This window comes from Neovison vison, chromosome 8, assembly GCF_020171115.1.
Source record: "Neovison vison isolate M4711 chromosome 8, ASM_NN_V1, whole genome shotgun sequence".
Lineage (NCBI taxonomy): Eukaryota > Metazoa > Chordata > Mammalia > Carnivora > Mustelidae > Neogale > Neogale vison.
Genome location: NC_058098.1, coordinates 46,347,573 through 46,360,157, shown reverse-complemented (window position 1 = coordinate 46,360,157; position 12,585 = coordinate 46,347,573). Strand labels below are relative to the sequence as shown.

The 12,585-nt window shown below is 41.8% G+C and overlaps 1 pseudogene; it reads right to left on the bottom strand.

Annotated features, from left to right (window-relative positions):
- Positions 1 to 1,540: 1,540 nt before the first annotated feature.
- On the bottom strand, positions 1,541 to 2,537 carry LOC122915646 (annotated as a pseudogene).
- Between the last annotated feature and the right edge of the window lie 10,048 nt (positions 2,538 to 12,585).

Genomic DNA, 12,585 nt, shown 5'->3' with positions numbered 1-12,585 from the left:
GTCCTCCTAGGAATCCACCCTAAGGAAATACTTGCGCAAAAGTATAAGGAGACCCGTCTGACAATGGTCACTGAAGTACTGCTTGGATTAGCAAAAAAAATGAAAACAAAAAATCCAAAAAGTCCCCAAAGAAACAGCAAAACTGAACATATCCAAAAGAGGAATGTTTAATTGAACTGTAGTGCATTCATACTAAGGCCCACTATGCAGAAAATTTAGAAGAAAGAGGAAGATGTGTGTGTAGGTAGTGACAAGGAAAGAGAAAAGGGAAGAAACGTGAAGATTTTTTGTTTGTTTGTTTTAAAGATTTTATTTATTTATTTATCAGAGAAAGAAAGAGAGAGCACAGGCAGACAGAGTGGTAAGCAGAAGCAGAGGAAGAAGCAGGTTCCCTGCCGAGCAAGGAGCCTGATGTGGGACTGGATCCCAGGACGCTGGGATCATGACCTGAGCCAAACGCAGCCACTTAACTGACTGAGCCACCCAGGCATCCCTGAAGACTTTGTTCAATGAAAATAGTAAGTTACAAAATGACATGTAGAATATAATGTCATATATTTAAGTCATTCTATACTGCACTCTAAATCTCTCTTTTCTGTTTCTCTATGTCTATATCTATCTATCTATCTATCTATCTATCTATCATCTATCTATCTCTCTATATATACTGTTGGGTTGGTGGCTCCCGGAGTGCAGGAGGAACAACCAAAATGAACACGGGGGCCGCCATCTTCCAGCCCCCTCTCCCCACTTCCTCAACCCTTGGCTCTCCTGCGAGAAGGATGTTTGCCCAGGTCATGTCTCCATAGGTAACCTGATACCTATGCAGGAAACAGAAGTATTAGGAGCCCCCCCCCCATACCCTCCGATCACCAAATACCATACCATATATGGATGTGAGCCCATGCCCTGCCTTGGCTGGATAAAAGACCCCCGCTGCCTCCCTCCCAGTGCGTCTTCTCTGACTCTGCTTTTCAGAGTCACAGAATCTCGCTGGAAGGTGCCCACCTCCTCCCGGCGCGACTTTCCTGGCTCGCCTTCTCCTGAGCCCTGAAACTTCACCGGAGAGTGCCTTTGATAAATCTTGCCTTGCACCCACCTTGTCTGGTGTCATGTTTACCTCGCCTGTGAAACTTTACATATACTATATATATGGATATTGGTATATATAGGCACACATAGGTATACATATGTAGATACGTATAATTGTGTAGCTAGTGGTCTAGAAAAGAATACACCCAACATTGATCACTTCTTGACTTGGAAAAGGGAAATGGTCAAAGAAACTTAATCTTTAGCTTTGTCTGTAATGATTTACTTAAATGATATTTTAGGGGAGATACAGTATACTTTATTGATGGTACCTGATAAGGTAGGGGTTCCCAAGCCCCTTCCTTTCTTCAAGGGGTCTGAGATGGAAACTGTGGGGGTCAAGAGATTCTCAGTGTGTTGGGGGATGAATTGAGGCAAGTACTCCCCTGCAGCTGAGGACCTCTCTCCTCCTCTTGCTCTTATTAAGCTGGTGGTCCAGGGGGCTTTCTTACTCCTTGGAGGCCATGTGGACCATAATGTCCACCTTCTGGTTGCTATAACTAAATTCATTTTCATACCAGGAAATGAAGTTGACAAGGTGGTCATTGTGTGCAATGTCAGCCCAGCATTGAAGGAGGAAGAGTAGGTGTCACTGTTAAAGTCACAGGAGACAATCTGGTCTTCAGTGTAGCCCTGCATGCCCTTGAGGGGCCCTCTGTTGCCTGCTTCACCACCTTCTTGATGTTGTCATATTTGGCAGCTTTCTCCAGGTAGCAGGTCAGATCCACGACTGACACATTGATGGTGGGGACTCAGAAGGCCATGACAGTGAGCTTCCCATTCAGCTCAGGAATGACTTTACCTAAAACCTTGGCAGTGCCAAGTAGTAGGGATGATGTTTGGGGTAGCCACTCAGCCACCACACCAGTTTCCAGTTTCCCAGAGGGGCTTTCTCTGGTCTTCTGGGTAGCAGTGATTCCATGGACTGTGGCCATGAGTCCCTCCATGATGCTGAGGTTGTCACAGATTACCTAGGTCAGAGGGGCCAAGCTATTGGTGGTGCAGGAGGCATTGCTGACAATCTTGAAGGAGCTGTCATACTTTTCATGGTTCATGTTCATCACAAACATTGGGGCATCAGCAGAATGGGCAGATATGATGACCTTGGCTCTACCCTTCAAGTGAGCCCCAGTGTTCTCCATGGTGGTGAAGACCCCAGTGGACTCCACAACATACTCAGCACCAGCATCACCCCTTTTGATGTGGGGATCTCACTCCGGAAAGATGGAGATAGGCTTTCCACTGATGACAATTTTCCTTTTCTCAGCCTTGATTGTGCTATGGAATTTGCTGTGGTTGGAATCATACTAGAATATGTAGACCATGTAGTTAAGGTCTATGAAGAGGTCATTCATGGTGACACTATCCACTCTGCCAGAATGGTAGGCAGACCTGGTAACCATGTGCTCAATAAGGCCAAATCCATTTACTCTGACCTTCACCATCGTGTTTGGGACACAGCTGACACTGCACCAGAAAATGCAGTTGTCTACTGAACAGGGAAGAGCAGAAAGCCATGATCTTTATAAGTGTACATTTTTATTGTAATATTATTGGGAGGCAATTTTCCATGGGTCTCGTATTTATACTTCATGTCTTGTGGGTATAGACACCAACAGCTTTTTTTCCAGACTATCTGTTCAAGGATGTCTGTACAGCAAACAGTTTTGGAAGACAGGGATGGTCTTTTTCTGAGACAAGGATAGGTTTGTCTGCTGGCCAATGTAGTAAAGATAATGCCCCCCTCTGGGACAAAGTTTGAGCAGTTTGCTTGTAGCCCCTTTAAAAGATTGAGATTTCCTAAGCCTAAGGTCACTCAGGTCTGTTGCAAACCAAGTGTGTATGCTGCATCCACCTGTGCTCAACCCCATGTCACCCCCATGGCACTTAGGAGTCAAAAGGAACTCATGCAAACACAAAGCTCATAATTTCTGGGAGTAATAAAGTCCTTTGTCTCTGACCTGGGAGTCTTATGTCTTCCACTGGCATCCATGAGATTGTGGCAGGCTAAAATCTCAGCATGTTTACAATGTAGTGTAAATATTGAATAAGTGGACTCACATGTAACCAGCACCAGATCCAGGAAAAGACCATCACTAGCATTACAAAAATCTCCTTGATGTATTCTTCAGTCAATATCGTCCCAAGGGTAACACGCTCTTATCTAGGGCATGGATTAGTTTTTACCTGTTTCAAGTTTTACATAAATGGTATATATTCTTTTGAGTACATTTCTTGCAGTATTATGTTTATAAGATTTATTCACCCATTTTGTTATAGGTAGTTCATCATTATCATTGCTGTGTCAGTAAACCACAATTTACATATCTATTTTTTAAAAAGATTTTATTTATTTGACAGAGAGAGCGAGAGCAGGAACACAAGCAGGGGGAGTGGGAGAAACAGGCTTCCTGTAGAGCAGGGAGCTTGATGTGGGGCTTGATCCTAGGACCCTGGGATCATGACCTGAGCCGAAGGCAGACGCTTAATGGTTAAGCCACCCAGGTGCCCCCATATCTATTTATTGTTGACAGAAATTTGTATTATCTCTGGTTTTTCACTACATAATTATTTTATACCAGTTTTAGTGAGATAAAATTGACACACATCATGTGAGTTTAAGGTGTGCAGCATAATGGTTTGAGTTACAAACACTGTGAAATAATTACCTCAGTAAGTTTAGTTAGCATCCATCATCTTACACAGATACAATAAAAAGAAATGGCAAAAATTTTTTTCCTTTTGATGAAAACTCTTAGGATTTACTCTGTTGACAACTTTCCCATATACCTTATAGCAGCAGTAGCCATGCCATCATGTTGTATGTTTTATCCCTAGTATTTATTTATCTTATCTTAACCACCTTCCTGAATTCCCTTGATTATTTCTTTTTTTCTAAAGGAGAATATATCTATATATTGCTTGTATGATTTTCATTGTGGGAATTTTCAAACATACACACAAATAAAAAGAATAATATAATGATCCTGTATACACTCACAATCCAGCCTTAACAAGTATCATTTTCTGACACTTTGTTATAATAAAATTATAATTATAATTTAATAATATTTAATAAAGGAATCAGACTTTTGATTCCCTGAATTGCTTTCAAGATGAGAGCATCTCTATGATGGAAGAATAATACCAAGTCACTCTCATGGTCATGACTTTAAGTACATTTATATGCAGTTGACATCCAAATTTATTTCTCTGGCTGAAAGCCCTCTGATGACATCCAGATTCATATATCCATCTGTCTCCTTCATATGTCTACCTCTGCTTGGATGTCATTTTAGGTCTTGTTCCTCAGAAGCAGACCTCAGATGAGGGTTTGTGAATATGATCTATAAGGGGTCACTCTTAGGAGAAACTAATGGAGGAAGCAGGATAGGGGCAGAGCAGGTGAGGAAACCAAGCAAGGGACAGTTCCAGGCAAATTTCTGGGGAAGGTGGGTTCAATTTGGTACCTACAAACATGCTTTGGAGTGTGGTTATGACTTGAAGTTTGTTCCAGTGGAAGAAATGGGAGCTGGGCTATTATATTTTTCCACTCATCAACCATTGTCCAAGGTGGCTTTGGAGGTGGGGACACAAACTCCCAAGCACTTCCAGCTGGTCAGTGGAGCACCAGCAAGGTCTGCTTCTGAGTCTATTAGATGTCTCAGACTGAATATGTCCAAACCTTTTGACATTCCTCCTCCAACTCCCATCCCACAACTCCATCTTTTTAGTTACTTACACAGAGCTCCTTGGAGTCATCCATGATTCTTTCTGTCACACCCCTGGTCAGTATATCAAAGAATCAGGTTGGCTCTATGTCTAAAATATATCCAGAATCTCCTCATCACCTCCACTGCTACCCTGTTAAGCCACTATTGTGTCTCACTGGAACGACTACCTGAGCTTCTTTGTTTGTCTCCCGGTGTCTATGCTTCAACCTTCCTCCACCCATCTCTTCTCAGCAAAGCAGAATGAAAAATCCTGTAAAAGTGGAAGTGATCATGTTAGTCCTCTAATCTAGTCTTTCACTGGCTCTCCACTTCCTTAGCATAAGTCGAAATCCTCACACAATGGCTTACAAGGTGGTCCCCTCTATCCCCTACTTGTTTACTTCTTGCCCTTCTCCCCTACTGCAGTCCCTGTCACTGCCTGTGGCTGCATGCCCTCCTGGCTGTCTCCTGAACACACCAGGTTTGAGACTAGCTGATCCCTCTCTTCTGCCTGCCTACAGTTTCCTCCCAGATAATCACACGTTCCCTCCCTCATCTCCTTCAAGATGGCTCAGCGTCACTTTAGGGAAGTTTGCCTGGTCAGGGCTATTTAAAATGACCTATTCTCCATTTCCCTGTACTCCTTATCTCTTTTACCTTGTTCTATTTTCTCCTTTATACCATATAACTCACTGTCTTATGTGGATTGTTCACTTGTGTCTCCTCCCACTAGAAGATAAGCCTCATGAGGACAGAAATTGTGTGTTTAGTTCACTGATGTATACCAAGCTCCTGGAAGAGTTCAGATATGCAGTTTATGCTTAATAGATATTTGCCGAGTGAATGAATGTACTTCTGTAGACTTTAATTTAATGATACTATCTCAAAGGAATATGTTTGGATTCAAGACCAGCAGTCTTTTAAGTTGTGCCCCTTCAGTGACCAGTCAATGGATACAGATTGTCCCCAAGGAGGAGCAGTTACCTGGGCCAGGCAGTTTCCTTCAACTAATGGCCGTTTCTGGGGAGGGACTCAACAGTACATCCTAAGTAGGCATCTGCCATGCCACTATACAGTGAGTGCCTCAGTCATAAAGGGGGACTCTGGATGGTCTCACAGCATCCATCATAGAATTTCCTTTGTCCTCTGAGGTGCACTTGTTGCATGTCCATTCACCCCTTCAGGATTCTCCTCGTTTTTTGTTTTTTGTTTTTTTTCTGGGGAAATGTAATTACAAGAGTAAAGTTAGTCAGATGAACCTGGTGCTCCAGCTGTCTTAGGACCCCAGTTGATACTCATTTTCCCCCTCCCTTGCTTTCCATTCTTGATTTCTCTCAGTCTCAGCCAGCACCTCTCCTGGCCTCAGTGACTTACCTGATGGGGTAACCCAGGAGGAGTCAACTCTGTAGAGTCTGAGCCTCTAGTGGAGTCTGCCCTCTGCAGATTGTTGCTGCTCTTGTCCACTTACCATCAAAACTGGTCAGGGAAAGATGAAGAAGCACCCAGTGGTCACCTGGGTACCCTGCATGTTCTTCCTTACCCCACTATATAACAGCAGCCCTGCCTCTTCCTGATCAGGGTCAGTTACTCTGCTAGGATGGTGACCCATCTCCTGGCTTGCTAGTCTTTTAGCATGAGTATCCTAAAGTTGGTGTTCATACCTTAAAGCTTAATGGGATACTTTCATCTCCTGGTGGAGTGTTCCCCTTCTTAGGAACCAGAAAGTCTAGAAACACAGAACCTAGAATTACAGAGACAGAAGTACAGTTTCTCCAAGTAAATCACTGGAAGTGATGGTGTATGGGGCCACTTCTTTGTTTACTCCAGACCTATTGATTTTATCTACGAGAAACACAGTACTACATAATGGTCATTGATTTAGGATATGTGCCACATTCTAGAGGACAGAGACTCATTCTTGCATGATGTTATTTCTCAGCTGGCACAGTGGTTGTGCCTTGAAAGGATCATTTAACTACTCTGTCACACTGCCAGTTTCTTTGTGGTAGTGAATGCAGTAGAACCAGTAGACCCCATGGACATGAGACCACTGGTGGACCACCTTTGCTGTAAAGTAGGTCTTTTGGTTCAATAGGACATAATGAGGGATCTTGTATTGGTGGATCAAATGCTCTGTAAGCCCTATAAGCAGGCTTCAGACTGAGACCTTGAGGACAGGACAAGCAAACTCGTACTTGGAATGTGTGTTGCTTTGGTCAAGACGAATAGCCATGCCTTTCAGAGTAGAAGATGTCTAGCGTAATTAACCTGCTATGAAGTAGCTGGTTGGTCTCCTTGAGGAATTGTGCCATAATAGGACCATTGGTCCCTGTGGTTGGCATATTGGACATTCGGTAGCAGCATTAGTCAGTGCGAGAGAAAATACATTCTGTTGAGCCCATGCATGACCCTCACACCTGCCATCATTCTCTTCCAGTTCACATACTTATTTGGCCAGCACTCGAATAATTGATGATGGAGGAAGGCTGAGCCATTTGTCTATTGGATCTTTTACTGTCTTTTCTGTGATGGACATTAACATAAAATATTAAAGTCATTATATTTCATACTCACTTCAATATGTCTATTCACATGCTTCTATCTCAGAGGACTCACCCATGTGGTTCAGGTATTAGCTTATGGAGAGAAACTGGTGGTGGATGGCATGGAATGGCCACTTGCTTATGTCATTACCTGCCCCTCTGGACCTGTTCATGCCTCATCCTGGATCTGCCTTGTCCATCTTACAAGGGATTGCTATTGGAACCACCCTTTCTTAAGACTCTGAGTCTCATAGAACCCAGTTTATGGCACACTAATCTGGTTGCAGAGTCACTTGCTCCTTCATTTATCATGTATTCAATCTTTGCCTGCCCCAGAGAATACTACCAACAGCAATTTTCCTCCCATCTTTTTTTTTTTATTGCAGTAAAATACACAAACCATAAAGTTAATCATCTTAACCATTTTTGCCTATACAATTCAGTGGTGATAAGTACATTCATATTGTTGGGCAACCATTACCACCATCCATCTCCACATTCTTTTCATCCTGCAGAACTGAAACTCTGTGCTCACTGAAGAGTAATTCCCCATTCTCCCCTCTCCCTGACCCTGGCAACCAACATTCTACTATCTGTCTCTGTGACTACTCTGTGTACCTCATGAAAGTAGAATCATACAATATCTGTTCTTTAGTGTCTGTCTTATTTCACTTAGCATAATGTGCTCAAGCATCATCTGTGTTGCAGCATATGTCAGAATTCCTTTCCGTTTTAAGACCAAATAATATTCCATTGTATGTACTCACCACATTTCGAGGAGCAGCAGTTTTTTGGATAGTGTAAAATTCTGTACTGCTGACTTATTCTAGAACTCTAGAGTCTGTATTGTGCTTCACTTCCTGGAAATTATATAAACTTCACTGGGCATCTTTTCCCATTACATATACCTCAGATCCCCAGATTGTATGGCCCAAGTAACAGGCCTGATTTGCTGTAGAGACTTTTTTTGCTCTAAGCCTCATTAAAGCTGGTAGCCTTTTGTGTCACTCAGTAAAAAGGTTGGAGAGGTTTCCCAAATGGGAAATATTTACCCCCCAGAACCTGAATAGGTTTACCAGGCATTGTGTAGGATGCAATAATTTGTTCTTTCCCTTGAAGGGGATATTCCACCATGGCTCAGACCACTAAAAACTTCACTGATGGGTAGATTCCTGAATAGGGTTTATTTCACATTGTCTCGAGCACATATATTGTACCACTTCTTGCTGATGTGATCCTATTAACTTAGTGTCATTGATACACGGACCAGTGTGATGCTCTTCAGGATGTCTAGCTAATTGAAGTCTCTATGAGCCTTAGAACACTTAGTCCATAGGTTTAAAGGAGGGAGAGTTTACATAGCCCTGGGCTAAGCCCACAAATGCATACTGTTGTCATCCTGGGTGGATACAAACTGCTCTGGTTCTCATTTCTTAAAAGTATGGAAAAGAAAATATCCTTCAAATCAATGGCTGCATGCCATGTAACCAAAGCATGTTAATCTATGGTATAGGTGCTACATCTAGCACAGCTATCTTTTGGGCTATGACCTGGTTCCATTTGAACTTAATCCACATAATTGTGGATCCAATATCTTTCTTGGTTTGGCAGGATCAAATTCATGAATTAGATGAGAATATAATGGAGATGACCTCTCTTTCCTTTAATTGGTAATTCTTTCCAATAATTTATGCCATTTCCCCTGAATACGATATTGTTGCTGATGTAACCTCTTGATGAAGAGCACAGGGGGCTATGCCAGAGGCGCTATTTCACTTGGTCTTCCCCACCATGGTAGCTCTCACATTATGAACAGAAGAACCAATGTGGGGATTGTGCCAACTCCCAAATATATCCATTTTATATTATTAGATAAGTCCATGGATTCAGTGAATCCAATAGGCCCCTAGCCAACACTACTTATAACTACCCCCAAATAATTGGAAGACCATGATAGTGCTTTTGTTCCATGAGTATCAAAATTGCATCAGACACTGTGTTCAAGAGCCTTCAAAATCTTTGGGAAGCACTCCTTTTCCAGAAGGTCAGCCTGTAGGGGATCAGATATGGCCACAACCCTTCCTAAGGAAGTATAAATTTGGGCCCCAATCTTATATTAAGGTTGGATTATGAAAAGATTTTCAGGGGCGGTGTTTTTTCCCCCCTTCTCTCCTGCCCATTGTCCATGTTGAGACAAGGACATTTGTGCTTTCTACTTTCATGGGGGACATTTTCTTTTCTAGTTTGACTTATACTGAGATATAATATTCTGCAAGATGTTATTTTATGTGGGGTGTTTCTGATTCCCCATGTAATATGGGTCCTGTCTTCTGTCTTTATAGGCAAGTCATCAAAATGAAAGCTCTTTTTCACAGTTAGTGACATTTGGCTTTGTGAGATGATGGTTTCACTGTGTGCTTATCTCTCTGTCATCCTGATTTCACTTTGCTTTGGCTCCTGGATTTTTTGGTTGCTTTCTTTTTTTTAAAATTCTTTTAATTTTTTAAATTAATTTATTTTAATAAACATATAATGTATTCTTATCCCCGGGGTACAGGTCTGTGAATCGCCAGGTTTACATACTTCACAGCACTATGTCACACCATAGCACATACTCTCCCCAATGTCCATAACCCCACCCCCTCTCCCAAACCCCCTCCCCCCAGCAACCTTCAGTTTGTTTTGTGAGATTAAGAGTCACTTTTGGTTTGTCTCTCTCCCAATCCCATCTTGTTTCATTTATTCTTCTCCTACCCCCTTAACCCCCCATGTTGCATCTCCACTTCCTCATATCAGGGAGATCACATGATAGTTGTGTTTCTCTGATTGACTTATTTCACTAAGCATGATACCCTCTAGTTCCATCCACGTTGTCGCAAATGGCAAGATTTCCTTTCTTTTGATGGCTGCATAGTATTCCATTGTGTATATATACCACATCTTCTTTATCCATTCATCTGTTGATGGACATCTAGGTTCTTTCCATAGTTTGGCTATTGTAGACATTGCTGCTATAAACATTCAGGTGCACGTGCCCCTTAGGATCACTACATTTGTATCTTTAGGGTAAATACCCAGTAGTGCAATTGCTGGGTCAGAGGGCAGTTCTATTTTCAACATTTTGAAGAACCTCCATGCTGTTTTCCAGAGTGGTTGCACCAGCTAGCATTCCCACCAACAGGGTAGGAGGGTTCCCCTTTCTTTGCATCCTCGCCAGCATCTGTCATTTCCTGACTTGTTAATTTCAGCCATTCTGACTGGTGTGAGGTGGTATCTCATTGTGGTTTTGATTTGTATTTTTCTGATGCCGAGTGATGTGGAGCATTTTTTCATGTGTCTGTTGGCCATCTGGATGTCTTCTTTGCAGAAATATCTGTTCATGTCCTCTGCCCATTTCTTTCTTTTTTTTTTTTAAAGATTTTATTTATTTATTCAACAGACAGAGATCATAAGTAGGCAGAGAAGCAGGCAGAGAGAGAGAGAGAGGGAAGCAGGCTCCCCGCTGAGCAGAGAGCCTGATGCGGGGCTTGATCCCAGGATCCTGGGATCATGACCTGAGCTGAAGGCAGAGGCTTTAACACTGAGCCACCCAGGCGCCCCTCTCTGCCCATTTCTTGATTGGATTATTTGTTCTTTGGGTGTTGAGTTTGCTAAGTTCTTTATAGATTTCGGACACTAGCCCTTTATCTGATATGTCGTTGGCAAATATCTTCTCCCATTCTGTCAGTTGTCTTTTGGTTTTGTTAACTGTTTCTTTTGCTGTGCAAAAGATTTGGATCTTGGTGAAATCCCAATAGTTCATTTTTGCCCTTGCTTTCCTTGTCTTTGGTGATGTTCCTAGGAAGAAGTTGCTATGGCTGAGGTCGAAGAGGTTGCTGCCTGTGTTATCCTCAAGGATTTTGATGGATTCTCACATTGAGGTCCTTCATCCATTTTGGGTCTATTTTCATGTGCGGTGTAAGGAAATGGTCCAATTTCATTTTTTTGCATGTGGCTGTCCAATTTTCCCAACACCATTTATTGAAGAGGCGGTCTTATTCCCATTGGATATTCTTTCCTGCTTTGTCGAAGATTAATTGACCATAGAGTTGAGGGTCTATTTCTGGGCTCTCTATTCTGTTCCATTGATCTATGTGTCTGTTTTTGTGCCAGTACCATGCAGTCTTGATGATGACAGCTTTGTAATAGAGCTTGAAGTCCAGAATTGTGATGCCACCAACTTTGGCTTTCTTTTTCAATATTCCTTTGGCTATTCGAGGTCTTCTCTGGTTCCATAAAAATTTTAAGATTATTTGTTCCATTTCTTTGAAAAAAATGGATGGTATTTTGATAGGAATTGCATTAAATGTGTAGATTGCTTTAGGTAGCATAGACATTTTCACAATATTTGTTCTTCCAATCCAGGAGCATGGAACATTTTTCCATTTCTTTGTGTCTTCCTCAATTTCTTTTGTGAGTACTTTATAGTTTTCTGAGTATAGATTCTGTGCCTCTTTGGTTAGGTTTATTCCTAGGTATCTTATAGTTTTGGGTGCAATTATAAATGGGATTAACTCCTTAATTTCTCTTTCTTCTGTCTTGTTGTTGGTGTAGAGAAATGCACCTGATTTCTGTGCATTGATTTTACATCCTGACACGTGACTGAATTCCTGTACAAGTTCTAGCAGTTTTAGAGTGTAGTCTTTTGGGTTTTCCACATATAGTATCATATCATCTGCAAAGAGTGATAGTTTGACTTCTTCTTTGCTGATTTGGATGCCTTTAATTTCCTTTTGTTGTCTGATTACTGAGGCTAGGACTTCTAGTACTATGTTGAATAGCAGTGGTGATAATGGACATCCCTGCCGTGTTCCTGACCTTAGTGGAAAAGCTTTCAGTTTTTCTCCATTGAGAATGATATTTGTGGTGGGTTTTTCATAGATGGCTTTGATAATATTGAGGTATGTGCCCTCTATCCCTACACTTTGAAGAGTTTTGATCAGGAAGGGATGCTATACTTTGTCAAATGCTTTTTCAGCATCTATTGAGAGTATCATATGGTTCTTGTTCTTTCTTTTATTGATGTGTTGTATCACATTGACTGATTTGCGGATGTTGAACCAGCCTTGCAGCCCTGGAATAAATCCCACTTGGTCGTGGTGAATATTCCTTTTAATGTACTGTTGAATCCTTTTGGCTAGTATTTTGGTGAGAATTTTCGCATCTGTGTTAATCACAGATATTGGTCTGTAATTTTC